The sequence below is a fragment of the Halichoerus grypus genome, chromosome X, assembly GCF_964656455.1.
Source record: "Halichoerus grypus chromosome X, mHalGry1.hap1.1, whole genome shotgun sequence".
Classification (NCBI taxonomy): domain Eukaryota; kingdom Metazoa; phylum Chordata; class Mammalia; order Carnivora; family Phocidae; genus Halichoerus; species Halichoerus grypus.
In genome coordinates this window covers 92,847,494-92,875,283 of record NC_135727.1, presented here as the reverse complement: position 1 = coordinate 92,875,283, position 27,790 = coordinate 92,847,494, and the positions used below count along the sequence as shown (strand labels likewise).

The 27,790-nt window shown below is 41.8% G+C and overlaps 1 long non-coding RNA gene across 2 annotated transcripts in view; it reads right to left on the bottom strand.

Moving 5' to 3' along the window:
* Positions 1 to 27,790, bottom strand: part of LOC118541308 (uncharacterized) — a 52,326-nt gene that overhangs the window by 5,092 nt on the left and 19,444 nt on the right. For both annotated transcript variants that reach the window (XR_013444845.1, XR_013444844.1), the window contains exon 4: positions 19,966 to 20,047. This is a non-coding gene — a long non-coding RNA (uncharacterized LOC118541308). The remainder of the gene's footprint in view (positions 1 to 19,965; positions 20,048 to 27,790) is intronic.

Below are 27,790 nucleotides of genomic sequence, written 5' to 3'. Positions count from 1 at the left end.
CGTCCGACTCTTGATTTCAGACCAGACCCTGATCTCAGGGTCGTGAGTTCAAGCCACGCACAGGGCTCCAGCGTGGAGCCTACTTAAAAAAAAAAAAAGTACAAAGAAATGTTTACTTATTAACAACTGCAAGAAGAACCAATACAATTTTTCACACTGACTCTAAGAGAAAAAAATATGGAAAGGGAACCAAAATGTTATTAAAAATGCTTAATGACGGGGTGCCTGGCTGGCTCAGTCGATAGAGCACGTGACCCTTGATCTTGGGGTCGTGAGTTTAAGCCCCACATTGGGGCACAGAGCTTACTTAAGAAAATAAAAATAAAAACCGTGTGCACTTTAAGGAAAATGCTTAATGATAAACTCAAGCTGTCAAAATAAAATATGGAGGTACATGAAAAATAATCATAATCTTGCTAAACATTAACACAAAAATTATTTTTAATGTAAAAATTATTTAAGGCTCCAGTCTAGAATGAACATATAGATCTACAAATTTCTAGAAGCACGCAGCCAAATAGGCAAGTTCTTGATCTCTCCCATATCCTTCAGAATGTGGACACGTGGCTCTTAAGTTCAGTTCACAAGACAGAATACAACCGATCTAGTACGCTGTGTAAACGGCTTCATTCGGAAAAGCCTTCTTTCATTCACAGGCCTGACAAATGCTTGCTTCCTGTGTTCCAGAGGAAACCATATTTATAATAAGTAGTTTTTGTAAGATTTACTTTGCGTGCTTCTCATGTGATTAGACACTGGCAGGGCTGGCCCCCGTGTGGGTAGCAACCGAGGAACAGCAAAATGCTCACTTGCTCGAATGTTTGCAATCCTAAAATGGCAAGTCCTTGGCCTCAGTTATTACCTCTTCAAGGCTTTGGTTAAGTTTCAACTACTTTATCTGAAAGGAGTAATAGCTAACAGCTACATATATGAATAAATACTGCACACTAATTTATTTCTGTCAGCCAAGAGGTCACCAGGTGAGAAGAAACTGAAAGTGCCTCCCACCCCCACCCCCGTTGGGTTGCCTGGGGTCAAGGAAATGAGAGGAGGGTTCCTAATGGTAGGTAAGAAACCTGAAACACTGATTTCTCTGCTTCTCTAGGTTGCCTTAACAGCAGGCAATTCTGTTTTGTGTTTAACTCTCAAATAACTTGACCTGTGCACATACGGAAAGACAGGAATTAAAATGTACTGAGCAAGAAAACGTAGAAGGTCCAGTTACACAGTTCATGGAAAAACAACACCTTTGTCTTTCCCAGTCTAGTGAAGCATTCTGGGAAAGCAGACACTCTGGCTTCCCAAAGTCCCACAGCCTCTGCAAGCTTGACCGCTTTATGGGCAGACCACAGCTCAGAAGACCATTGGCGTCTTGGAATAACCCATCCTTCACTCATGCCAACATCAACCTGATGATGAGTTTTCTGAATAAGCTAGTCTTCTGTTGGCCAAGGGAGGCCTTCCATTCCTCTTGTTTAGAAGGCAGTTTCATTTCAAATGGCACCTCTACACCAGAGTTGATCTGAGAAAGGTGGGTGTGGGGCAGCACTAAAGGAAAATGTTATATCCTCTGTGGAAATTCTAGGCCTTTCCACTGCTTTCAGGTACACCAGAATTCACTGTGGTCATTAGATTCAGGGGATACTCACGCAGTGCAAAAGGCAGTATTCTGGGTAATGAAGCCACAAACCAATAAAATAAGCTTCACACTGTGTCCCTCAACTTGTCATTCTCATCTTTCCTACACAGCATCTTCTAACTTAATCATGATTCCTCAAACCATTATATTAATTTGAGAGCAAAATAACTGATGTTTAAGGACCAAAAAAAAAAAAATCACTTATATTTTTAAACTAACTTGTAATACAAGTATTTGTTTCTATATACAAAACAGCAAAAAGTTACTTTAAAACTCTTGAAATTGATAGTTCAAGTTATTGCTTCAAAAAACAAGATATATATGAGACAAATATTTTGAGAGCATTTGAAAGCACTGAAGATACCAACTTTTGAGGAATAAAACATTTGATTTATTCAACAGTATAAAATTTTAGAAGAGTTGTCTTTCATTTTAAATTTGTTACTGTCATAATAAAAAATGTTGGTGAAATGAGGTTTACTTTTCAATTGCTGTGTAATCTGTCATCCTTTTTTGTACCTTCCAATGTGCATGAAACTGCTGTTCAAGTGAAGGCAAAATATAAAACTCCCCTATGGCACCATTTTCTTTTAAGTAAAATGAGAAAATTGTCAAAGATTCGCTCCTGCCTCTCACTAATTTTCAGAACAAGTAAAACTTTCTAAAGCACTTGGCAAATATAAAAAGGGATTTTAAAAGATTTGGAGGGGTCTTTTTTAAAAAAAAAGAAAAAGGATGCCTGGCTGGCTCAGCTGGTACAGCATGCGACTTTTTTTTTTAAGATTTTTTTTATTTATTTATTTGACAGAGAGAGACAGCAAGAGAGGGAACACAAGCGGGGGAGTGGGAGAGGGAGAAGCAGGCTTCCCACCGAGCAGACAGCCGGATGCAGGGCTCGATCCCAGGACCCTGGGATCATGACCTGAGCCGAAGGCAGACGCTTAACGACTGAGCCACCCAGGCACCCCAGCATGCGACTCTTGATCTCAGGGTTGTGAGTTTGAGCCCCAGATTGGATGTAGAGATTACTTTAAAAATAAAATCTTTTTTTTTTTAACTTTTTTTTTTTTTTAATTTTCATTTATTTATTTGACAGAGAGAGACACAGTGAGAGAAGGAACACAAGCAGGAGAGGGAGAGGGAGAAGCAGGTTCCCCGCTGAGCAGGGAGCCCGATGCGGGGCTCGACCCAGGACCCTGGGATCATGACCTGAGCTGAAGGCAGACGCTTAACGACTGAGCCACCCAGGCGCCCCTTAAAAATAAAATCTTTAAAAAAAAAGATTGGGGGGAGTGAAATGCCCCTTCCCCTGCTCATGCTCTCTCTCAAATAAATAAAATCTTAAAAAATAACACTCTTTGAGAAAGAAAATCAATTGTTATAGGTTTTATGAAGAACCTGAATCTTCTAAGTGTTTAATGGAAAACACGCCACTAGTGAAATGGTTCCACTAGATGGCGCCCTATTTTTTTCAGTGACCAGAGACACCTCTTACCTACCCTCCATCATCACCTGATAGCAATTTTTCTTGAGCTTATTTTAAAGTGTCAGTGGGCACCATCTTTGTACAATGGATTCTATGACTTGACTCTCACTACATAAAACAATGTTTGCTTTATTTTCTTAAAATGTCTTCTTTCAGGATTCAAGCTTCATTAGCATTCCAGAATTTTAAGATCATGAATTCGGTCATTCAACACATTTCTTCAGCCCTTACTTTGTGCCACATGCTCTCTACAGTCTGAAGCAACCCATGCTCTTTAGTGGTGACCAATATTAAAGACTTCCCATCCTTGGGGCGCCTAGGTGGCTTAGTCAATTAAGCGTCCTGATTTCGACTGAGGTCATGATCTCAGGGATGTGAGATCGAGCCCTGCATAGGGCTCATGTGCTAGGTGGGGAGCCAGCTTGGGGTTCGCTCTCTCCTTCTCCCTCTGCCCCTTCCCCACTTTTTCTCTTAAAAAAACACATACACACACACACAAACTTCCCATCCTCCTGCAAATAACTAGGAGTCTACCAGTTCCAGTATGGTTTGGCTTTTGCACTTCAATCTTATTTATCTGCAGCATTTCCTGGCCCATTCAATAACTTCCTTGCAAAACATTTCTGTCACCTGTGTTCCTTGCCACTGCTCTCTGCAGAGAAGCAGAGTTCCATTCCATTCTGAAGTTTGACTTTAGGAAAGATATTTCAAGCATCGCTAATGTGAATTTTTTTAAAAAGGATTAAACCCCTTTGGGGGTGCTTATATGTCAAAATGAAAACGAGTCATGCTGTTCACTAACTTATTTCCAAAGTTCTGAACTTAGATAAGATTGGAAAGCATTCGATCTCAGAATGTTACAGAATAAACATTTATAGTACTTCAGAACGAACTGGAAATGGTGATTCTTCATAAAAGAGACAATACTTTTTAACACCTAGCCCCAGCCCAAACCAGAGGACATAAAAACAGGAGATGCTCTCAGTTTAGATTAAAGTGGCATGCAAAAGCCTGAGGCAACTCTTCAATCAAATGTCCATATAAATCCCTCTCTCTATTCGTTTCTCATTCTCATATAACCAACAAAATCTATAAAGGATAGAATACGATAACCAAATTGGATCTTACAAACTATTTCCTTGTAGAAACAATTCGTTCTAATTGTGAAAGCAAAATTTTTACATGAAATTTTCCTTAAAGACAAAACCAAGCTCTATAGTAGGTTTCTTCTGGTGCTCTAAAACTTCATATAAATTAACTACCGCTTTGGAGGGAATGGTACTTCGTGAGTCTGCTCTCAGCACCTCTAACTGAAAAATAAGCCTGCTAAATTTAAGACAAAATTACTTAAATTATCTCCAGCTTTACATGCAAGGATATGCTTTTTCATGTTGAAGAAATTAAACTGAGAGAAACTCATATGCTTTAATAAGAATTTCAATTCATTATTTCTAAACCATTAGATTTCTTTAAAAAAGCAAAACTGCTCATGAACTTGCCTATGGACTTGAATTTATTTAAATAAATAGCCCGTTCGATAAATTCTCAAAGACCTTCAGATAATACCTTCACCAAGGAAACTTGAAGTTTTGTCTTCCCTATTCATGCTGTTCAAATTCATGCGTTTTGAGATAATTTTCTTACTTATTTATCATACTAAAAGAGGAAAATACTTATCCATATATAATTTATAATATGTTTATATGTTATATATTATAATTTAAAATATATCTTATAAATTGTATATTATCTATATATACACATCTAAAATTTATGAGTGACCTAAGTGCCTGGAAGTCCCAAATACTGAAACAAAACAGAACAGAAAGAACAATGGAAGGGGCACCTGGTGGGTTGGCTCAGTTAGTAGAGCATGAGACTCTTCATCTCCAGGTCATGAGTTCAAGCCCCACACTGGGTGTAGAGATTACTAATGATAAATAATTAAACTTTTTTAAAAAAGAAAAAACAATGGGAAAATAAACTCATTTAAAGATTTTAGCTAAAAATTGAATATGCAGTCATGTCCTAGGTTTAGGGGAGTTTGAGATCTTTTTCAAGAAAAAATCCTATACAACATCATAATCCCCGAGACACTACCTAGATAAATCCATTTTTAATGTTATGATTCATGATTTTATTTCTTTGATCAACTAATAAGTGCCTACTACTATGTGCTAGGCACTGCGTTAGGTGGGTGTTGGTATTGTAATAATAACCCACATGGTCGCCTTGGCCTCAGGGATTTTAAGTCTAATGGGGACAAGAGACCAGTCAATAATCAGTATCAATAAAAATAAGACGGGGGGGGAGGGGGGGCACGCCTGGGTGGTTCAGTCACATTTGCCTTGGGCTCAGGTCATGATCCCAGAGTGAGTCCCTGTTCAGCGGGGAGCCTGCTTCTCCCTCTCCCTCTGCCTCTGCCTCTGCCCCTCCCCCTGCTCGTGCTCTCTCCTCTCTCACTCACTCTCTCTCTCAAATAAATAAATAAAATCTTTAAAAAAAAATAAAAAATAATAAAAATACAACCTATCACATACCTGCGTGACAGGAAATGACAGCCAGTCCCCTTATCTGTCTCAGGGTCAAGTGGAATTAGGAAAAAGGAGTTTCAAGGAAAATGAACATTTAAAAACATTTTCAACAAGGATGAAAAAAAAAAACCCCATTTTCTGGTTAACACTCTGGTAACTGGAAATCCCACAATGGACTTTCCCATCTTCGCACCTTTCAGTCAGTTGTATTGCTGCTCTATTTACATGCTATAATTTTCAACTTTAGAAATTGCGATTTTAAAAAATGTATAGTTATGAAAAGGATGGGTTGGTCAGTTCTTATATTTTTATACCACGATTAGAAACGGGAACTGAGAACATAAATTCCAGCAAACCTCTTGTTTCTAGTTCACAGGCACCACCAACAACCACCTTTTTTAATCAATTGGTTGTTCTTGCTTCTCAATGGACACCTCCAGCATTTCTTCAACGCAAAACCACAAGCAAGCTCATGTCCCCAGAATTCCCCCCCAGGAAGCCAAGTGGGAAAGGAGCCATACTTCGAAGAACCGGTATATAACTTCCTCAAGATGACTCGAGATAAAGGACAGACAGAACTTTGTAGGGGTGAACCGAATGAACTACTTCCAAATTTCCCAAAGGGAATCCTTAACTTGTGGGACCAACTCAGCTCTCTTTGGTATTAAAGTAACCTTTAAATAGCTCTCCTTCTACTTATATCCCTTCTAAATTCACTATTGTTACTCATTATGAGTCCACTGGTATTAGTCAGCACAAGCAATTAGTCACTGTATTTCCGAAATCACCAACTACCCCCCCTCCCCTTTTCTGGTTTTCCTATCCCTTCAGGGTTTTTTTTTTTTGCAACATTTAAGGAGATGAGTAACTATACTCAAGAAACGCTGCTGGGCCTTTTTGGTTGGTTTGTGGTTTCAACAGTGACCAGAGCCCCATTAATAAAAGGAGCACGACTCTACCGTCTTCTCGTGAAAACAGGACACTTACTTCAAAACCTTCAGATTGAAACTTTATGCCACGTAGGTTGCTGGGATCATCGTGTCTCATAACCTTATTTGGAAACAGCTCACACAAATTCTTTATTTATTCAAACAATCAATAGGGAAATGGATAATCATTCTTGACCAAAGGGGAAAAAAAAAAAGCCCTAGTACAGTATGATTTCTGTTACCCCAAGTGAGAAATGGGAACTAATCCAGGGAACTATAAACTGTCCTGGCCTCTTAAAATGATCTGTCAATTACGGCCCGACATAATCGTGACAATTTACCTTTTCAACATTATCTGTCAAGACTGCCTCAAACCTGCCATCAGTTCTATGGGATTGAAGGAAAAAGCATGCCTGCTCTGAGCGTTCCACAGGGACCCTGAAAGCCCTCTCCCCTTCTTCTCTCCATCCACACGGAACCACGTCAAAGCAGGTGCTCCTCCAGAACCCTTCGCTAACCACCACCTGCCAGTGAACTCCTACTACACACTGACTATCCTGATCCTTCATGACCCATCACATACCTACATCTTCTCTCCCCAAGTAAACCGAACAGTCTACTGGGACCTCATAGAATGGCTACACCGAATGGAGGGAGAGTTTTTGTCTGTTGTGAACTGTGTGGACAACAGTTTCTCCTTGAATTTCTTAAGAAAAGGAAAGGTGGAAGTGGTTGCCAACAGGCAAATGGCAAAAGCCAGAAGTCACTTCTTAGCTAGCCCTTCACCTTTGGACCTAAAAAAACATAATCTGCACCAATCAACTGCTTTACTTTCTTCTCTGTCCAATGTGTGTGGCGGGGGAAGGGAGGGTGGGAGGGGAAAAGAACTTAAAGAAGGACCAGGGGCGGTAAAGGAACAAACTTCATGTTACAGTGAACTTAATCTTTAGGATATGCTCCTCATATGCTCTCATTCCCAACTACTTTCAAAACTGTACTTCTTGGGGCGCCTGGGTGGCAAAGGCGGTTAAGGGTCTGACTCTTGGTTTGACTCTTGGTTTAGGCTCAGATCATGATCTCAGGGTTGTGGGATTGAGCCCCGCGTCAGGCTCTGTGCTCAGTGGGGAGTCTGCTTGAGATTCTCTCCCTCCACTCGTGTGTGTGCGTGTGTCTGTACGCGTGTGCGTGCATTCTTTTTCTCTCTAGAATGAATAAATCTTTAAAAAAAAAAAACTGCATGGGGACACCTGGGTGGCCCAGTCAGTTAAGTGTCTGCCTTTGGCTTAGGTCATGGTCATGGGGTCCTGGGATCGAGCCCCACGTCGGGCTCCCTGCTCAGTACGGAGCCTGCTTCTCCCTCTCCCTCTGCCTGCCACCCCCCTGCTTGTGCTCTGTCAATAAGTAAATAAAATCTATAAAAAACCTGTACTTCTTAAATAATTTCTAGAAATTCTGTGACTAGAACCAGAAGGTTAGTTCTATAAAATAGGACAAAATGACAGAAAACACTGCACTCTACACTTATGATTTGTGCATTTCATTGTATGCAAATTTTATCTAAAAAACAGTTAAAAACAAATACTGAACTTATAATGCAGAAGCATTTAGGGGTAAATATTTTTTTTTTTTTTAAAGATTTATTTATTTATTTGAGAGAGCGAGAGAGTACACGAGAAGGGATAGGGTTAGAGGGAGAAGCAGGCTCCTCGCGAGCAGGGAGCCCGATGCAGGACTCGATCCAGGGACTCCAGGATCATGACCTGAGCTGAAGGCAGTCGCTTAACCAACTGAGCCACCCAGGCGCCCAGGGGTAAATATTTTTTTTAGCACATCAGGAAATACGATGGGCTAATGGATGGCTAGATGAACAAGTAGATGGTTAGATATTTGATTGAGCAAGTATCTTAATCCAGGTGGTGCGCATATGTGTGTTCATGACAAAATTCTTTCAACTTTGTGGCAGACCTGGGAGATTTTCATAAAAAAATGTGAGGAGACGGAATCAACAGTGTAAACTTATTTTCACAGGCCATACGCTCGACTCGCTCAAACTCTTACTAAAATATTTCTTCACGTCTCCAAATTGTCATCCACAAAACAAAGTCCTTGACTTCCAGCTGCCTCTTAAAGAGATCCCTCACCGTGGGGGACAGATCCGTCAGGGCCTTCACCTGACTCACACCTGAAAATCCATCAGCTGACTGCCCTGCGTGTATACCTCCCTCCTCAGCATTCCACCTCCGGAGGCAGGCCAGAGCCGCCTGTCACTGCTACAGAGCTGCATGCCTGGCCCTTAGTCCTCCCTGTTCCCCGCCCCCCCATACCTGGCCGCCATGGCTGGCGTGCCCAAGGGGGTCTCCAGGGAGCCACATTCCAAGCACACAAGCATTTCTCCCAGACACCTCAGGTCTCTCCTTAAAGCTGCCGGGCATTTCCAGAAGCTTTTCTCCTGCTCTCACCTACCCAACAGCACCCTGCTGGGCATTCCTAGGAGGAGGGCAAAGAAGTTCCAGAGACAGGCAAGGCGCTCCCAGTCCCCTTAGTGTGGGCGGGGGCGGGGATGCATTTTCGGGGACGGAATGGAGAGCACTGGCTGTGAGTGTGTGGCTGGCAACCTGCAGGGAAAAGGAAAAGAGGGGCTCCCACCCTCTGTTGCTCCTCGGCCTTATCCAAGAATAATAAAGGGACAAGGAGTGGGGAAAGGCTCAGCCTCACAGCTCGTACCTGCCTAAGACAGGAAATTACTGCCGCTACAGCATCTGTGAGGACAGGGAGCCCAGCCACTACCCAAATCAGGCCTCCCCATCTGCCTCCTCCTTTTGCTCAGAGGAAGAACCAAAGTCAAGAAAAAGTGAAAGTAACACGACATGATTCAGTCTCCCGAACCATGTGTTCGCTCTTTCAAGTCAAACCTTTGTCTTCTGTGCTCTGGCAACATTTAGACTAAACCCAGACGGCAGAGCAGATTGCTTGTGTGGTTTCGCTCTAGCCAGAGCTGCTCCAGTTTTGAGTCGGGGCTGGAATCCACAGAGAAGCTGATGTGTGAGAAAGATCCAGAGTCCAGTGAGAGAGCCCATTACTAACCCTAATGAGCTCATAGGTCATCCATCCTTTCAGGGCTACAACAGCTGCTTTCCCACCCCGCCCCTTTCCCCTTATCTCTTTCCTCTAGAGGGTCAGTGAAGCACAACTTGAGGAGAAAATGCCACCGCTTATCACCCTCTCCTGGGGCCAGCCCTCGAGCACATGCTTCAGTCTGTGCAGGCGGGACCCCGGCTCTAGGGGCTCCCTCCCAGGCACATCATTCCCTAAGGCCAGTCTGAGGGCCTCTAATTCTAAGAGGGCGGTGTGTGGGGATCGGAAGGACGGGGGGTGGGGGCGGGGTGAACCTAAACCCCTTATACTAGAATTTCGGTTGAGGAAATTCCAAGTTTTGCCAGTATAAAAGTCTGGTATGAAGTATCACAGAAGTTCTATTACTCAGCATGAGGGACTCAGATTGGATTTTTCGATGTTCTCTGTGGTTCGGTAGCTTTAACTCCCAAGAAAAGCTTCAGTAAGAACCCCTTATGAAAGGACACACCACCTTCACAGACGAACAGATAAATAAAATGTGGTATACGCATGCAATGGAATATTATTCAGCCTTAGAAAAAGAAGGAAATCCTGTCACAGGCTACAACACGGGTGAACCGTGAGGGCCTCAGGCTAAGTGAGATAAGCCAGTCACAAAGAGGCAAATACTGCCTGGTTGCATTTATACAAGGTATCTAAAGTAGCCAGAATCCTAGAAACAGAAAGCTGAACGGTGGTTGCCAGGGGCTGGGGTGGGGAGGGGGAAGGAGGGGCTGGGGGTGGGGAGGGGGAGGGGGAGAGGGAGAGGGGAGACGTTGTTTAATGGGTACAGACTTACAGTTTTACAAGATGGAAAAGTTCTATAAGATGGAAAAGTTCTACAGGTCTGTGGCACAACCATGTGAATACAGTTAACACTACTGTACCGTGGACCCTTAAAAATGGCTGAAATGGCAAATTCTTTGTTATGCGGTGTTTTGTTTTTACCACAATAAAAAAAAACACACACACACACTGCCTTCGCTCTACGTTTTGGATATTCTGCATTTCCAATTCAATAATTTTGATGCTAGAAAACAAAACAAGTAATTCAATGGGTTTTCTTACTGAAAATGAAAACCCTTCCAATGAACTCGCTTGGAAGATTCAAGAAGAATTAAAAAGTACTGGCAGCCATGGCTTGTGACAAACTTTGTCATTTTAAGCATGCATGACATTTTCACAGCAGGCAGGATCCCCACATTCTTCTCGAATGGTATGCGTGGTATGCTGAATTGGCTTCGAAATCAAATGAGGCTGCTGCTGATCTGTAGCCTTTTAGCAAAAGAAGGATATATCACAAGACAGCCTTAGAGCCCGAACACTGTGGCTATTATCACGACGGCAGCAAAATGAATAATTCACGCGGAGCCGGAGGGTCCAAGTGTTTGTTCCGAACAACTGTGACTTCGTGAAAGGTTCCTGCACCGGCTCCCTCTCTTCCAAAACTCTCTTTACTTTCTCAGTACTCGAAAACCCCAATCCGGCATGCATTCCCCCCGAAACGGAAAAGTTACTCTACGGAGACAACACTTGTGAGAAGAACAATAACTCTTAAGTTGCCAGAGCAAAAAGGCAGGGCGAACTTTTATTGGGCCAGCCTTCCTTTCAGAAAGGGCTAACCTCGAAGGAAACTGCCCATTTTCGAAAGCTCCAGATTTCCACGTTCTGCTGGTTAGAAAGCAGACAGAAGGGAATGGACTCGGACATCCAGGGCTATTTCTCCTGTAAAGAAATGTAATGAACGGTTCTGTATCTTGGCCCTAGGCATTAAGAAGCAGGTACTAAGTGACCGCATTTCCCAGTCACTCAGGACCCAACTGGCTGTTGGGACCTAGGATTCCGAACACAGCCTCCTTTGAATTTCACCGCAGGCATTATTCAGGCACATGAAATCACAAACGAGATGAGAAAGATATTTGCACCGCTTCTAGGTGATTTGCATGCTCCTCCACAAAACTGCAGTCTATTTCGTAAAAAAGGGAAAGCTCGTTTTGGAAACCCATTTGGGCACCGCAGTTTTTCTTCCACCCGCCCCATCTCAGCGACTTCACTGCCACCAACCTGGAGCGCTGGCCCAGAGGTACAGATCAGAAAGCGGGGCGACCCGATCTGTGAGGCTTTACCCTGGGCGAGCCCTCAGCATACTGGGCTAGGAAAGGCCAGAAGTAGGCGCGTACATCCTGGTGAGGGTCTGAGGAACAAAGCAGAGACGCCACAGTGCAAAGAGTCACAGGGCAAGCGATCATCTGTGGCCCCGAGCTGAAATCGGCAAACCCTACCAAGTCCCCCAACTCACGTGCTGTGGAGAAGCCAAGGGGAGGCTTTTTTTTTTTTTTTTTTTTTTTTTTTTTTTTAAAGATTTTATTTCTTTATTTGAGAGAGAGAGCACATGAGAGGGGGGAGGGTCAGAGGGAGAAGCAGACTCCCCGCTGAGCAGGGAGCCCGATGCGGGACTCGATCCTGGGACTCCAGGATCATGACCTGAGCCGAAGGCAGTCGCTTAACCAACTGAGCCACCCAGGCGCCCTCAAGGGGAGGCTTAAACTGTGATGTAGGCAAGGCCTGATCCTGTCTTTCTCATCCCTCAACAGCCATCATGCCCAAATCTAGCCAAAGGAAATGCTAATTAATGACTCTCTGTACACGGTATGCATTCAAGGGAGTTTGTTAAGTTCTCTTCCTCTCAAAGAGGTTCATGTTTTAATAGGAAGCACTCAAGATCTTGGAGATACCAAAAAGAAAGCCCTAATGAGAGCACTGGGGACTCCCAGAAGCGAGAGAGGACATCTCCCAATGGCCAAAGCCTGTCTCTTCCCTTCGTGTGGGCAGCACCAGGCTCCCAACATCAACCCCAACACACCACGTATGAATTGCTTCTCTCTAATACAGCACAGAGGCCCCACGTGAGCATCATCCACCTCTCAAATCAGGCAGGGTGGGCTGCATGCAAGGTCATGAGAATGGGCATCTGGGATCCTCAGCCCAGGGTTCAAGCTCAGTACAAAAGTAGACAGCAGGGCCTCCTCAAACCAGCCCTCCCCCGTCCCTATCTAAAGAAAGAAACACAAGAGACACATTTAACAACTCTTAGAACTAGCTGGCCCCTCTGGCTTTCTAGTGACCCAACATCAACACGGGGCATCCCTATAAACAGTTCCAGAATTAGAACCAGCATCTGTACCTAGAAGCTGCAAAGAGAGAACAGAAGCTTTGATTGAGTGCCCTGTGGGATATTATTTCAATCTACGTGGTCTGAAAGAGGCACACGTGCACATGAAACCAACTGGGAGATTTAGGGACAATTCTTACCATTAATGGGCCACATTCCCTATGTTGTGGGGGGGAGTCGTGAGTCAAAAACAATTGTCCCTTATTGCATAAATAACACAAGTAACCTCAGGCTTTAGTTTTCTCGCTTGTAATTTGGAGAATTCACAGGTGATCTAGAGGGATGACCTAAGCTTCTCATGTGGGTGACTCACAGCTTACAGATCCAACCCCCAGGCCTAATTCTGAATTGTGGTAACCCACCACATCTATCTTCTCTTCCCTCCCCACCTACCCAAAAGAGAGCCAAATCCTACAGTGAAACAAAGGGAAAAGAAGCAGAGACAAAAGAAGGCCAAGGAGGATCGTGGTCAAGCTCAAGCCACACATGGGGAGTACAGATATTTTAAAGACGAATACATAGGGGAAAAGAGAAAGAAAGGAGGGAATAAAAGAACAGGAAGAAGGCCCACTATGGCAGAGACTTCACAAAGCACAGAGGATAGACATGGGCACACAAGGGGCCTTCTCATCAACCCAAAAGAAAAGAAGAGCTGCACTGTTTTATGGCCAACCCAGGTACCATCTACCCTTTCTCATCTTCTGCCGTGTGCAAAAGTGCTTTGTAAATTTAACCAAGGTCTACATGACCTGACTTTGACTTTTACTATGTCTCTCAGTCCTCAGTGTCAACTACCCTAAGAATATGTCTGAGGCTGATTAAAAGTCCTAAAAGGATATGCTACATAATCACTCATGTATGTATCTCCAACTCCCTTTCCGCCCTCTATCTTACTTGCTTGGCAAAATCCAATTCTTCCTTCAATCCAGTTCTTTGCCTACACCATGCCTGTGCCCACTCAGTCAACAGCAGTAACGAAAAACACACCCACACCAACTATTCATTTCCATCATGGCCACCAACCTCAAGTGGGCCCTGAGTGCTGCCTGATTGATAATCTGATACATTTTGCTGGTCCGATTACTCGAAGATCCTCCCTCATGACTATTTCATCCCCTTTGCTCTCTCCTCAAATCTCCAACGCCTCCCCCCCATCCTCACTCTCAGCTTGATGGCTTACTGTCCTCCTTCACTGCAACACCAGATACGATCATAACAGACTTTCCACATGCCCCCACCATCACGTACGTCCTCCTATCTACATCTGTGCCTACGTCACTCAGGACAGGCTAAGCTTATGCTCTAAGAACAACTACTTAAAACAACAGAGGACACTAATGTCCGTCATGGTCAGCTAGGGGCTCTGCTCTATGTTGTCCCTACTCAGGGATGTAGGTTGATGAGCAACCAGTTTTTGGAACATTGCTGGTGGCCACGGCACAGGGGAAAATAACTTCTGAGGATGTTTGCGCTGACAATCAAATGCTAAAGCAAAGAAATGACGGGTGTCGCTTAAAACAACTCACCGGTCACAAGCGGTTCCATGACCCCACCATGTCATAAGAGGCGGGCAAGCACAATCCTACCATGTGTCCAGAAGGTAGAGACTGGACCATATTTGACATTGGTGCTAATGACTTCCAACATGCCTACATACTCTACCTTCTCTCCCATGAATACACTAAACTCCTCTAAGTAAGGCCAACCCCCTCGTGTACTAGATCCTTCTTGCCTCATCCAAGACAACAGTTCTGTAACTGTCCCCAGTTTCTCTTGTTTCATAACTGTTTTTCCCTTTACTGGATCATCCTTATCAGCATATGAACATTACAATTACTTGGGTTCTCCCAACTCAGAAACAAAAATAAAAACCTTGACCTCATGCTCCCTCCCTTTCAGTGACAGCCCCACTTCTCTGTTCTCAAACTTGCTAATTCCCCTCCCCCCCTTAAAGTGTGTCCCCTCCATGCCATCCCTTCACCAAAAGGGTGCCTATCGAGATCCACCATGACCTCACATCGCTACAGCCAATGGTAAACTTTCTGTCCTTACCTTACCTAAACTAGCTGTTGCATTTAACACAACCCTCTTCTTGAAACACTTTTCTCATTTGACTCTCAAGACACTCCGTTTTCTTGGTTCTCCTCCTACTTGCCGGGCCACAGCTGTTTGATCTTTATTGGTTCCTTCTTTGTGCCTTTACCAGCAATAGTAGGACGTCCCAGGACTCAGTGCTCAGCTGGCCCCTCTTCTCTTCTACAGCTCCCTCCCTTGGTGGCCTCATGTGAGCTCATAATTTTGAATGCCATTTATAACTGATGGCTCCCAAATGTCTAGCTTCTGCCTGGATGCTTCTAAACTCAGAGATACTCAGCTATCCAAGTGAGTATGCAATACTGTTACGCAGATGCTCTCTTAGTCCATTCAGGCTGCTGTAACACAAACACCATAAACTGCATGGCTTATAAACACAGTCATTTATTTCTCACAGATCTGGAGGCTAAGAAGTCCAAGGTCATGGTACTGGCAGATTCGGTGTCTGGTGTGGGCCTGCTTCCTGACAGCCCTCTTTTTGCTGCAACCTCACATGGTGGAAGGCGGGCAATGGATCTCTCTGGAGTCTCTCCCATTCATGAGGGCACAGCCTTCATAACCTAATCACCTCCCAAAGGTTCCACCTCCTAATAGCATCACTTCAGGGGTTAGGATTTTAACATACGGGGGCGCCTGGCTGGCTCAGTCAGTAGAGCATGTGACTCTTGATCTTGAGGTTGTGAGTTTGAGCCCCATGTTGGGTATGGAGATTGCTTAAAAATAAAATCTTTTTTAAAAAAAGGATTTTAACATATGAATTTGGGGGGGGGGGTGAAAAAAGCATTCAGTCTATAGCAGATGCCTAATTTTAAGGATTTTGTTAAGAAATGGATAGCCCAAGTATAAACATCATCTAACCTGTCATTCTGGATGTGAAGACCCCAAGGCTCCCAGAAATAAACTAAGTCCCCAACGGTCAGAAAGAGGAAAGAACTCTGGTCACCTGATGCTTTTCTAGCCACCATTCCACCTCCGCTAAAGGAATACTATCGGATGGGCATCATAATGGTAAAGATAAAGAGGAGGGAAGGATAACAAACAATAAATCAAAACAGCAACCAAAAAATAAAACAGTAACAAGCTTAAGCAAGTTTCTAGTAAGGACAAAAATGGAAAACAACTAGAGTAACAAAGGAGCAATCCCCAAAACCTTAACAGACTCTTAACTTGACCCACCGGTTTGTGGAGATCTCAGGTAACTCTAAGATGGAGTCAACTTCACTCTCAAAAGACATTCCATCCACAGCCTGAATACCAGGAAAGGGTGTTGACAGAACAGGTGTTTTGGTCTCCGGAGCTGGCCAATTGGTAAGAAGGCTTGAGAGAGAATGCTTGCAGCTTTCCTAGGAGGAGGGCTGCCAAATGATCACCTCCCTCCTGAGATGGGTGGTTTCGCTTTGGCTTCACCGGTTTCACCTCCCCGCAACATGACAAGGTTAGTTTCATGGCAAGAAGCGCATCTCTTAGACCTCTACATACGCATTTCATTGTGCCAAATGTAACTGTATCTGAACAAATTAAGTCATAACTTCAAATTCAATGTACTAGTGATGCCTGGGTGGCTCAGTCGGTTAAGCAACCATCTTCAGCTCAGGTCATGATCCCGGGGTCCTGGGATTGAGTCCTGTATCGGGCTCCCCGCACAGCAGGGAGTCTGCTTCTCCCTCTCCCTCTGCCCCTCCCCTGTGCTCTCTCTCTCTCTCCCTCAAATAAATAAAATCTTTTAAAAAATAAATAAATTCAACGTACTTAACTGTTCTTGTTGTGTTTCCTTGTATGAAAACTGCAGTCATTGGACCAGATCATTTTTAATAACTTCCTCCCTGATAATTCTTATGCAGGAGGAACATAAGCCATATTGAAAAGCAATGGCTCACACAGTGCCTAGGATGCTCTTCTAATGGTCTAGGGTTGTAAAGAGTTTAAAGAGGAGGCAAATCACAGGAAGCCAACCCTGACCAGAACAAATATTAAACTAGGGGTATGACAAGTTACTGGTCCTCCAAGATTACCATTAATATGTATTACCTCGATGTATAAAGAATGCACATAAAACCTAAGGAATAAAGGCTAAAAAGCAAACCAATCCTAAAAATTGTATCAACTTTTACTGGACCAGATAATCACGGCCAATATACCCACTGAAGGTAACAGCTGAGCAAAGTAGAAGAAAATACCTTAACAGGTACCAAAGAGCTGTTAAAACTGTGAGAAACCAAAAAAAAAAAAAAAAAAACAAACTGTGAGAAACCACTGAGTACCAAGTCTCAAGGTGGGTGGGAGGACATAGATGGGGCTGTTTTGCTCAGATACAGTTACATTTGGGTTGGCACGATGAAATGCTACAGTATTGTAACTTGTGTGGACATGGGGACTTGCCCCTTAAAAAAATGATCCTTGGGGCGCCTGGGTGGCTCAGTCGTTAAGCGTCTGCCTTCAGCTCAGGTCAGGATCCCAGGGTCCTGGGATCGAGCCCCGCATCGGGCTCCCTGCTCAGCAAAAAGCCTGCTTCTCCCTCTCCCACTCCCCCTGCTTGTGCTCTCTCTCTCACTGTCTGTCAAAAAAATAAATAAAATCTTTAAAAAAAATGATCTGAGTTATGTGTGATAGCACTCCAGGTGACCTTTGCTGAGGCCTGTTAACCGAGCTTTTACTTTTCTGTCACCATGGGCTTCCAAATTCTTAATAAGTTGTCCGTTTGGATTTGAAAGAGATGCGCTTTCTTGCCTTGAAACTAACCTTGTCATGTTGCTGGGAAGTAAAAAAGATGAAACAAAAGTGAAAACATGGCTGTATCTGCTGATACCCTAGGAAAATGAGAGGATGAAGGTTATTTCTGATGGCCTCTGGGGGAGAAAAAAACAGAAGTTGGGGCCCGATGAGAGTAGACCACCTCATTTGGGGATTAAAACAAAACAAAAAAAGGACAGTGAACAGAAAGTCACCAACCCTCGTATGGACTTACAGCCAGGCTTCAAGTCATCTGGGTGGCTCAGATGACTCAGATTAATAAGAGGATTCCAGAAAGCGAGTACCTTCGGGCATCTGACAGCAGAAAACAAAAACATTCTCTAGAGGCGTAAGGCATCTTAGCTTTTCAAGCACAATATCCAAACACAATCAAACACAACCATTTATGCATGAAAAAAAGCAATCATGAGCAAGAAAAAGCAGAAATGAGACACAACAGAAAAAAAACAAAAACAAACAAACAAGACTCCAAATACTAAAACTGTCTGAATTGGGACTATAAAATACCTATGCTTAACATATTCAAGGGGCTAAAAGCCAAACTTAAAAATGTCAGTAGGGTTGGGATGCCTGGCTGGCTCAGTCGGAAGAGCATGCGACTCCTGATTCAGGATTGTGAGTTCAAGCCGCACGCGGGGTATAGAGAGTACTTAAAAATAAAATCTTTAAAAAAAAAATTCAGTAGGGAACTGGAAACTTTTTTTTTTTTAATGACATGGGTTTGAAAAAGAAGAAAATACTAGTTCTCCATGTGAAAACAATCTTTTTTAAATTAGAAACTCAACAGATGAAGGAAGCTGAAAGGTTAAGTTGGGGGGGGGAGTATTCAAAATAAATTACAGAGAGGCATAAGGATGGGCAAAACTGCAGGGATAAGAGGTATGGTAGCTAGTTTCTAAAGACAGGGCAGAGTGAACCATGCTTCCCAGTATTCATGAACTTGTGTCATCCCCTCCCACATTAAATCTGAGTTAGCTCTCAAGTTTTGGTTAGTTTTAACTAAAGGAATGGCGTCAAAGTGATACGGTACCAGTTCTGGGCTTATGTCTTAAGAAAGCCTGACCACTTCCATTTTTCTAGAAGCCCTTTTAGGAGCCCAGAGTCACCATGTAAGACGCCTAACTGTCCTGACACTAGGATTTCCTGTCATCCTTGTCAAGATCAGCCTTCCAGCTGTCCCCATCAAGGGCACCAGACATGTCTGTGAAGGCATTTTCAAGGTTTAAGCCCCAGATGCCTTCTGTCTGCAGTCTCATGACAGATCCTAAGCAAGAGCAGAAGAATCATCCAACTGAGCCCAGTCTACCCACAGAATCTTAAACAATGAAATGGCTGCTGTTCCAAGCCACTAATTATTAGTGACTTACGTGCAACAACAGATAACTGAAACAGAAGGACATACGGAGAACACACTAAAATAAGTAACACATATTTCATTGGAGATGGAGGAATGAGAAAATGGGCTAGAAACAATATAGAAAGATAACAACTGAGAATTTTCCAAAATGCACTAAAGATTCCACTCTCAGATTCAAGAAACCCTAATAAACCCAGAAAGGGTAAATGAAATCTATGCTTTTGGCACAATATAGTAAAAATGCAGAAAATTAAAGATGCAGATAAAATTTTAAAAGGAGCCAGAGAAAAGAGGAAGATTACATTCAAAGCAGCAATAATTAGGGGTGGGCGCCTGGCTGGCTTAGCCAGGGGAGCATGTAACTTTTGATCTCGGGGTTGTGAGTTCGAGCTGCACATTGGATGTAGAGCATAAAATCTTTAGGGGCTCCTGGGTGGCTCAGTCGGTGAAGTGTCTGCTTCTGCTCAGGTCATAATCTCGGGGGTCCTGGGATTGAACCCTGTGTGGGGCTCCCTGCTCAGCAGAGAGTCTGCTGATCTCCCTCTCCCTCTGCCCCTCCCCCCTGCTCGTGCTCGCTCCGACAAATAAATAAAATCTTTAAAAAAAAAGAGAATGAAGGTAAGGAAAAAAAAGAGTAACAAAAACTGAAAAAAATCATCACTAGCAGAACTACACTAAAGGAAATAGAAATGATGTTTTGTCAAACAGAACTAAATCAACCCCAATTTATTTGAAAATTAAATAACATCTAAGTAACTTTTAGGTCAAAGAAAAAAACAGTAAAAACTAGAAAATATTTTAAACTGTATAACAAATTTACTACATTTTAAAACTTGTGCGATGAAGCCAAAACTACTTAAAACAAGAAATATATATGTTAGAGGGGTACCTTGCTGGCTCAGTTGGTAGAGCATGTAACACTCTTGATCTCGGGGTCATGATTTCAAGCCCCACGTTGGGCATACAGGTTACTTAAAAAAAGAAATATATATGTTAGAAAATAAGAGCAGCTAAAAATTACAAAGCTAAGTATGCATCTCCAGACCAAAATAAAGCCAAAGAAAGCGCACAGAAGGAAATACTAATAAGAGCAGAAATTCAATAGAAAACAAGCATAAAATAGTGACAATCAGCAAAGGTGTGAGCTAGCCATTGGAGAATATTAATAAGCATGCCAAACCTTTGAATGAAGACTGAGGAACAGAACAGAGAAAAAAGACATTAGTTGCAGATAGTGAAGATAGTTAAAGAGCATATTTCAATCACCTTTATCCCAAAAAGTTTAACATTTTGGACAACTTGTGGGGCGCCTGGGTGGCTCAGTTGGTTAAGCAACTGCCTTCGGCTCAGGTCATGATCCTGGAGTCCCAGGATCAAGTCCCGCATCGGACTCGCTGCTCAGCAGGGAGTCTGCTTCTCCCTCTGATCCTCCCCCTCTCATGCTCTCTGTCTCCCATTCTCTCTCTCAGATAAATAAATAAAAAATCTTTAAAAAAAAAACAAAACATTTTGGACAACTTGGAAAAATTGTCAAAAAATCCAACCTACCAAAACAGTCCCAAGAAATGTAAAACCCGAACAGTCCTTTAAGAAGCTGAATGAGTAATTAAAAACCTTCCCACAGAAAAAAATAATAATAATAAACTGCAGACCTAGATGGCTTCACCATCACGTTCTACCAAAAAATTTAAGGAAGCAGTAACACTTAACACAAGATTTAAAGCTAAATTATACAAATCCTTCCGGAGAACAGGAGCAAGGGGCACTTTCCACAGCCTGGAGTTTAGATTGAGCCAAGTACAAAAACACAATTAGAGCTGTACAAGAGCTGAAAACTATAGGCCAGTCTCATTCCCGATCGCAGATTCAAAAATCTTAAAGAAAATATTAGGCACATCAAATCTGCATTATTTCAAAAGGATCATAACACCCTGATCGAACTGAATTTAAATCTGGACTCCACCCTTATTTTTTTTTTTTTAAAGCCGGTCAATATACAAAAACTAATGATGTACTATATGGTGGCTAATTGAATTTAAATTAAAAAAATAAAATAAAAGTCAATATAATTGACCATATTAACAGATTAAGAGAAAAAAAATCATATTCTCAGTGACATCTATTGATTAAAAAAATAACTTGAGCAACAGAAGGGAAATTCCTACTCTAAAAGAAGATACATGTCAAAAACCTATAATAAACATAATACTAACTGGTAAAATATCAAAAGCACTCCCAAAAAGGGAATGAGACAGGATGTCTACCACCATTTCTTCTACTCACCATTGTACTAGAGGTCTTGGCCATGATAATAAGGCAAGAAAAAGATATGAGTTAAAAAAGAAGGTAAAGGGGGTATTATTTACAGATGAGAAGACTATGTTCATAGAAAAAAAAAGGCCTCACTATTATTACAATTTAATTTTTTTTTAAAGATTTTATTTATTTATTTTTGGGGGGGGGAGAGCATGAGCAGGGGGGCGGGGCAGGGGCAAAGGGAGAAGCAGACTCCCTGCCGAGCAGGGAGCCCGATGCGGGACTCGATCCCAGGACCCCAGTACCATGACCCAAGCCGAAGGCACACGCCCAACCGACTGAGCCACCCAGGCGCCCCTATTATTACAATTTTAAAGGATTTTTATTACCAACATTGCTGACCATAACATCAAAGCTCAAAAAAATTAATTATTAATTTTATAAGAGCAATTGTTAAAAATAAAATTTTGACAAATATGCCATTTTGATCACATAAAAATATAACAAGTACATGGAAATAAGTCTAACAAAATATGTGCACGATCCTTATGCAGAAAATGGTATTACGGAATCTGCTGAGCAAGTAAAGCCAGATGCAAAAGTATCTACTTTATTAATCTATTCACATAAAGTTCAGAAACAGGCAAAACTACGTAATTTAGAGATAAATATCTAAGTAGTAAAATTAAAAAGCAAAACAAGGAAGAGATTTTCATGAAGTCAGGGTATCTCTGGAAGAAAGGGATAATGACTGGAGGAGGAAGAACAGGGCTTCCAGGTTCCATTTCTTGGCCTTGGTGGTGGTTAGATGGGTGCTTGTTTACAGTATCTCTTTCAGCCGCACACTGTTTCCAACACATTTCTGCACGTATATTGTATTTCATACACATGCATACATACATAAGAGGTTGTGAAAAATCCCCAAAGAACAAGCTACCAAACGGGGAAAGGGGAGATCCATATGGTAAACGGCTCTTTGAGACATAAGGATAAACTAATTTGGAACAATCACTTTGAAGAAACACTTTCAGTGAAATGTCTTTATTTAAAAAAAACAAAAAAACAAAAAAAAGAGGACTAACAGGAAGGAAGAGTCTCCCTACCAGGACAGCTCTTAAGCAAGGTTTTAGAGTCAGAAAAGTTAAGTTTCAATCTTAGCTCTACTACCTACTAGCACTGCAGTCTTGGGTTTTTTTTTAGCAAAGTCTAGTTTTCTGTACTGCAAAATAAGAATTCCACTTAACTCATGAGGATTAGAGAGAATACATCTGCAGTGTCTTGTCACGTAACAGAAGGTCAGTAAATGAAAATTGTTTTTGTAATTATCTTTGCTATAACTAGAAGGTGGGTACTTCCCCATTAATAAGTTTACACTCTTGACCTGACACGTAAAGTTCTGAGCAAAGGCATTACCAGTCATTCACTTAATAAAAATCGATCATCAGGAACTACCTCACATTATTAGATGACAAGTTTTACAGAACTCTCAATAAATTACATTTAATACATTCAATAAATATGGTTTTAGTAGGCTACTCCAACCGTTCTTCTCTGAAAAGGACTGTAAGAACCCCTTTTACATATATATGTTAGACGACCACAGTAGAACTTATACATAAAAACAATAAAAGAGTCTTCACAGTCTGCAAGCATTAAGGACATACATGTCACCCATCACTAATGAGCATTTGTTCACATTAGTCCAAACGCGTTCAAATACACGGGTATTCGCCATGGCAGCAAGGGCCGCTCACAAGCACTCAGTCCATCTTATTTCTACGCGCACCATAGCACAAGCAACCGAGGCCATGGAAGATCCACTCGACCTGTGAGAAACAGCGTGATAACGGGAAAAAGCATGTGTCCAAGAGACAAACCAATCCACTCGCAAATCCTAGCTCTGCCACCTCCTAATGAGATACTCTCTTTAAGCCTCAGTGTCCTGAGTTGTCCCAGTGAAATAAAACCAATCTCACAGGACTGTTTTACAGAAATCTCTCACTGCAGAATTGGGGGACCATCACTCTGAGTGAAGCCACCTCTTAAGTCAGGTATCCCACCCCACCAGATTGGGCCTTTTTCACAAAGGGGTTTCCTTACTAAGGGTCTCAAGTAAGTTGGCTAATAATTAGACATCACCTACAGGACATGGGACTAAAATTCCAGAAATTCAGAGCTGCAGGAGACTCCCAGACACTCTAGACATAACCTGGTGCCATCTACCTAAGCTTACAGTTTTTACGCCATTTTACAGATTATCAGTACAATGTAGTTAATTGTTAAGGATTTGTTAAGGGTCTAAAACAGTAATTCTCAGCCCTGGCCAAACATTAGAGCCACACGGGTAGTTTAAACACATACACATACGCGCGTGGGCGCGCACACACACATGCCCGTGTTCCATCTTGAATCAGAATTGAACCAGAAATTTGAGGTAGAACCCAGGTATCTATATTTTGTAAAACTTTCTCCTGGTGATTCTAATGAGCAGCAAGGGTTGAGACCACCACAGCAGAAGAAAAGACAGCAAAGAAACCTAATTGTCAATACTTCATAGTAAAAAAATTTGCTTTGATAATGGTGTGGCCCTTTTTCTATCCTACTAAAAATGAAAGAGTCAGATAAAGGGCAACCCAAGAGATCCAGCCTGTATTTAAAACATTTCATGATCAGGGCACCTGGGTAACACAGCCAGTTAAGCATTGACTCTTGGTTTCGGCTCAGGTCGCGATCTCAGGATTGTGAGATCGAGCCCCTCATCAGGCTCTGTGCTCAGCGCAGAGTCTGCTTGGGATTCTCTCTCCATTTCCCTCTGCCCCTCCTGCTCGTGTTCTCTCAGTCTTTTTCTCTCAAATAAATAAATCAATCTTAAAAAGAATTTCATGATCAAGAGTTATTTGATATAATGGAATTAAAGGAGACATACAATTAGCTTCTCTAGAACTCTGTATTTCATACGACAAGCGTATTTTGGTATTGTGTCATGCTAAAAAAAAAGAAAATGGAACACTATCCCTTTCTCTTGTGATTTTATCCATGCTCAACAGGGCATGAGAAAGTCACTGAAAACATAATGTTTTCAATTAGCCCATATCAAAAAGAAAAGTATTCTTTTTTTTAAATTTCTGATTTGATCTTTATTTCCTTCCTTCTGCTAACATTAGGATTAGTTCACTCTTCAAAGAACTAGAAAAAGAAGAAAATTGTTCATTTGAGGTCGTTCTTGTTTCTTTTTTATTTTTTTATTATGCTTTTGATACATTGCTGAAATTTTTATTTGAGGCCACTGAATTATATATTTTTTATATTTTTAAAATTTTTTTATTCTTAACGGAAGTGGAAGCCTGACTTTTGCTTTTCTGTACTGTCCATTTTGTGCAACATGCATTTCTACCCATGTTCCAGGGATTCTAGGTTTATTTTCCAAATTTCTCCTATAGAAATGAGTCGTTACTATAGTAATATTTACCCACCTTGATATCAGTTCCCATTTGCTTATTCTAGGGCTTTTGCACATAGCAACCACACAAATCTCTGCTGCAAGCTGCTCATAGCACTCGGATCCTTGGCAACACTCAGAAACGAATATAGCTTTAAACTATGGGAACACTTAGCTGAATACCATAGTTTCAAATGTCTCTAAAGTGTTATTTGCACTGAATCCACCCCAGATCTGTCAATTCTTGTAACGTCTCTCTCTTTATCTTCATGCAGGTGGACGAGTGAAAAGCTACAGCAGAATAAGCTGGCTCATATGTTTGCTCATTATTAATGTAGTTTGGAGTTGAAGACATTAACACCCGGCGTGTATAGCTAAACAACTGATTATTTAGGACACATGTATTTTTCTCCCCTGACAATAGTTGCAAATAAATGGTATCTTTATACAGATTTCAAAAACTGGTCCTACTCTTTAGATAAGAACTTACCAGTTACTATGGTAGCTATTTGAATTGATGGAATATTAGTGGACTACTATGCTTTGTCAACATATTTTCCCTAGAAATAACTTAAGTGGAAAGAAAATGGATGTGATTCTTTGCATAAAGGTTCTCCTGTTTGTGGACTCATAAATGAGTGATGGATTAACACCTACTTGAGTAAAATTTTCACAGGAGGGAGTCCAGATACCAAAAGGGCCCGTACAGGGTACAATCACAGCCTCTTCTCTTAACTTTCGGTAACAAGGCTTACCAGTAATGAGAATTAGTTATACATATACATGTACACACACTCAAAATACATGGAGATATAAACAGATTGATAGATATAAATGTGTGTGTATATATATAATTTTAAAATATTTAATTTTAAAATATATACACATAACCATACAGAACAAAGTAAAGTGTGAATAATACTGAATTAGCTAAAATCAAGATTGAATCCCCAAAAGACACTAATGAGTAACGTCCTTCTTCTTTTGTTAATGTTTACTCTAAGCCCATTTATAGTAAGAGGGGAAAGGGTTGAAAGATCACAATAGGGGAGTTTTTCCAAATCGTATCCACCAGCAGGTTGTCTCAGTCTAATGACTCATGATCTCTGAGGTGTATGATGGGGTTTGTTACTCTGAGCTGAGTTTGCAATGAGTCACACACTGGCTGACTCACTTTCCTCCATGACTAACCAGTGCGGGAGTTTGTCAGTGAGGGACCCACAACCCACCACAAAGCGGCACCCCAGGGAAGGAAGAGCCAAAGGTTACCGGGTTCCAAGAGAAAAAGATTCTTTGGGCTGCATGAGGGAAGTGGCAGATAGCCACGAAACATATAATATACAGCTCGCTGATGAACTATTGCATCTGTGTAGTCAAGTCAGCAGCTGATAACAGCATTATCTCCAGTACTTTGCGAAGGACTGGTTGAAAGACTTAAAAAAAGAAACAGGTCCAAAAGGTGGCAAAGTGAATTTAACCTGTGGTCAGGGCCCTAATATTAACATAATTTGGGGGTGCCTGGATGGTTCAGTCATTAAGCGTCTGCCTTCAGCTCAGGTCATGATCTCAGGGTCCTGGGATCGAGCCCCGCATCGGGCTCCCTGCTCGGTGGGAAGCCTGCTTCTCCCTCTCCCACTCACCCTGCTTGTGTTCCCTCTCTCGCTGTGTCTCTCTCTGTCAAATAAATAAATAAAATCTTTAAAAAAAAAAAACATACAATTTGGAAGAAGAAAAAGAAAAACCTATTAAATGTTAGGCTGACTCCTTTTTTTTCTATTTAAAAAGAAAAAAACAATCAAGAATCTTCAGACACAAGAATTTCACACACATACAAAAAGCTATCCTTCATTAATTGATACCAGAGGTCAACAAACTTTCTGCAGAGGGCCAGATAGTAAATCGTTTATAGGCTTTGTAGGCCATACGTGGTCTCTGTCACTCTGTCGTTGTATCCTGAGATCAGCCATAGATGATGAAGTAAATTAATGGGTATGGCTGTGTTCCAATAAAGCTTTATTTATAAACACAGGTACAGATATGGCCCCACAGGCTGTGGTTTGCCCTAAAACTAGGTGAACACCTTACACTGGTTGGGCATCTGAGAGTTTGTAAAGGACTTTTAAACAAACACCACTTCATTCAGTGTCTGCACCCTCCCTCCAGTGAGTTAGGTCCTTGGACATACAATCTACACCTAACAAAATTCAAGAACAAGATTACTATCAAATAACGGGGCCAGATAACAAAAGATTCTTTAATTTAAGAATTACCATTTTCTTCCAAAGACTCTAAACATTACTTGTTAGATTATTTCTAATACTGTTGGGAGTTTGATCCCTTAAAATCTAAGATTTCTAAAATTCAAATAAGCCAAACAAAACGTCATGGGCCAAAAGCTCGTAATCAAAATTAAACCTTCTAGGTAATAATAAATGTTTTTCTTAGAAGTTGGAAAAGAGAAAAACAATTCTAAATTCTTACTGTTCTAACTACGCCCATTTTAAATACTAGATACCCTAAAAGAAGGCTTTTAAAAAATCTTACCTAAATATTTTTGATTGTATTCACTATGATCAAACTGAAAGGCAAATAATAATTCAAAAAACTTGTTTTTCTTACTTTCTTCTTTTTTTTTTTTTAGAGAGGGAGGGGAGGAGGGGAAGAGGGAGATAGAGAATCTTAAGCAGGCTCCATGCCCAGCTTGGAGCCTAACACGGGGCTGGATCCCACAACCCTGAGACCATGACCTGAGCCAAAATCCAGAGTCAGATGCTTAACCACCTGAGCCACCCCAAGAAAATTTTTCTTTTAAAACAGCATTTCTGGGGCACCTGGGTGGGTCAGTCGTTAAGCATCTGCCTTCGGCCCAGGTCAGGATCCCATGGTCCCGGGATCGAGCCCCGCATCAGGCTCCCTGCTCCACGGGAAGCCTGCTTCTCCCTCTCCCACTCCCCCAGCTTGTGTTCCCTCTCTAGCTGTGTCTCTCTCTGTCAAATAAATAAATAAAATCTTAAAAAAA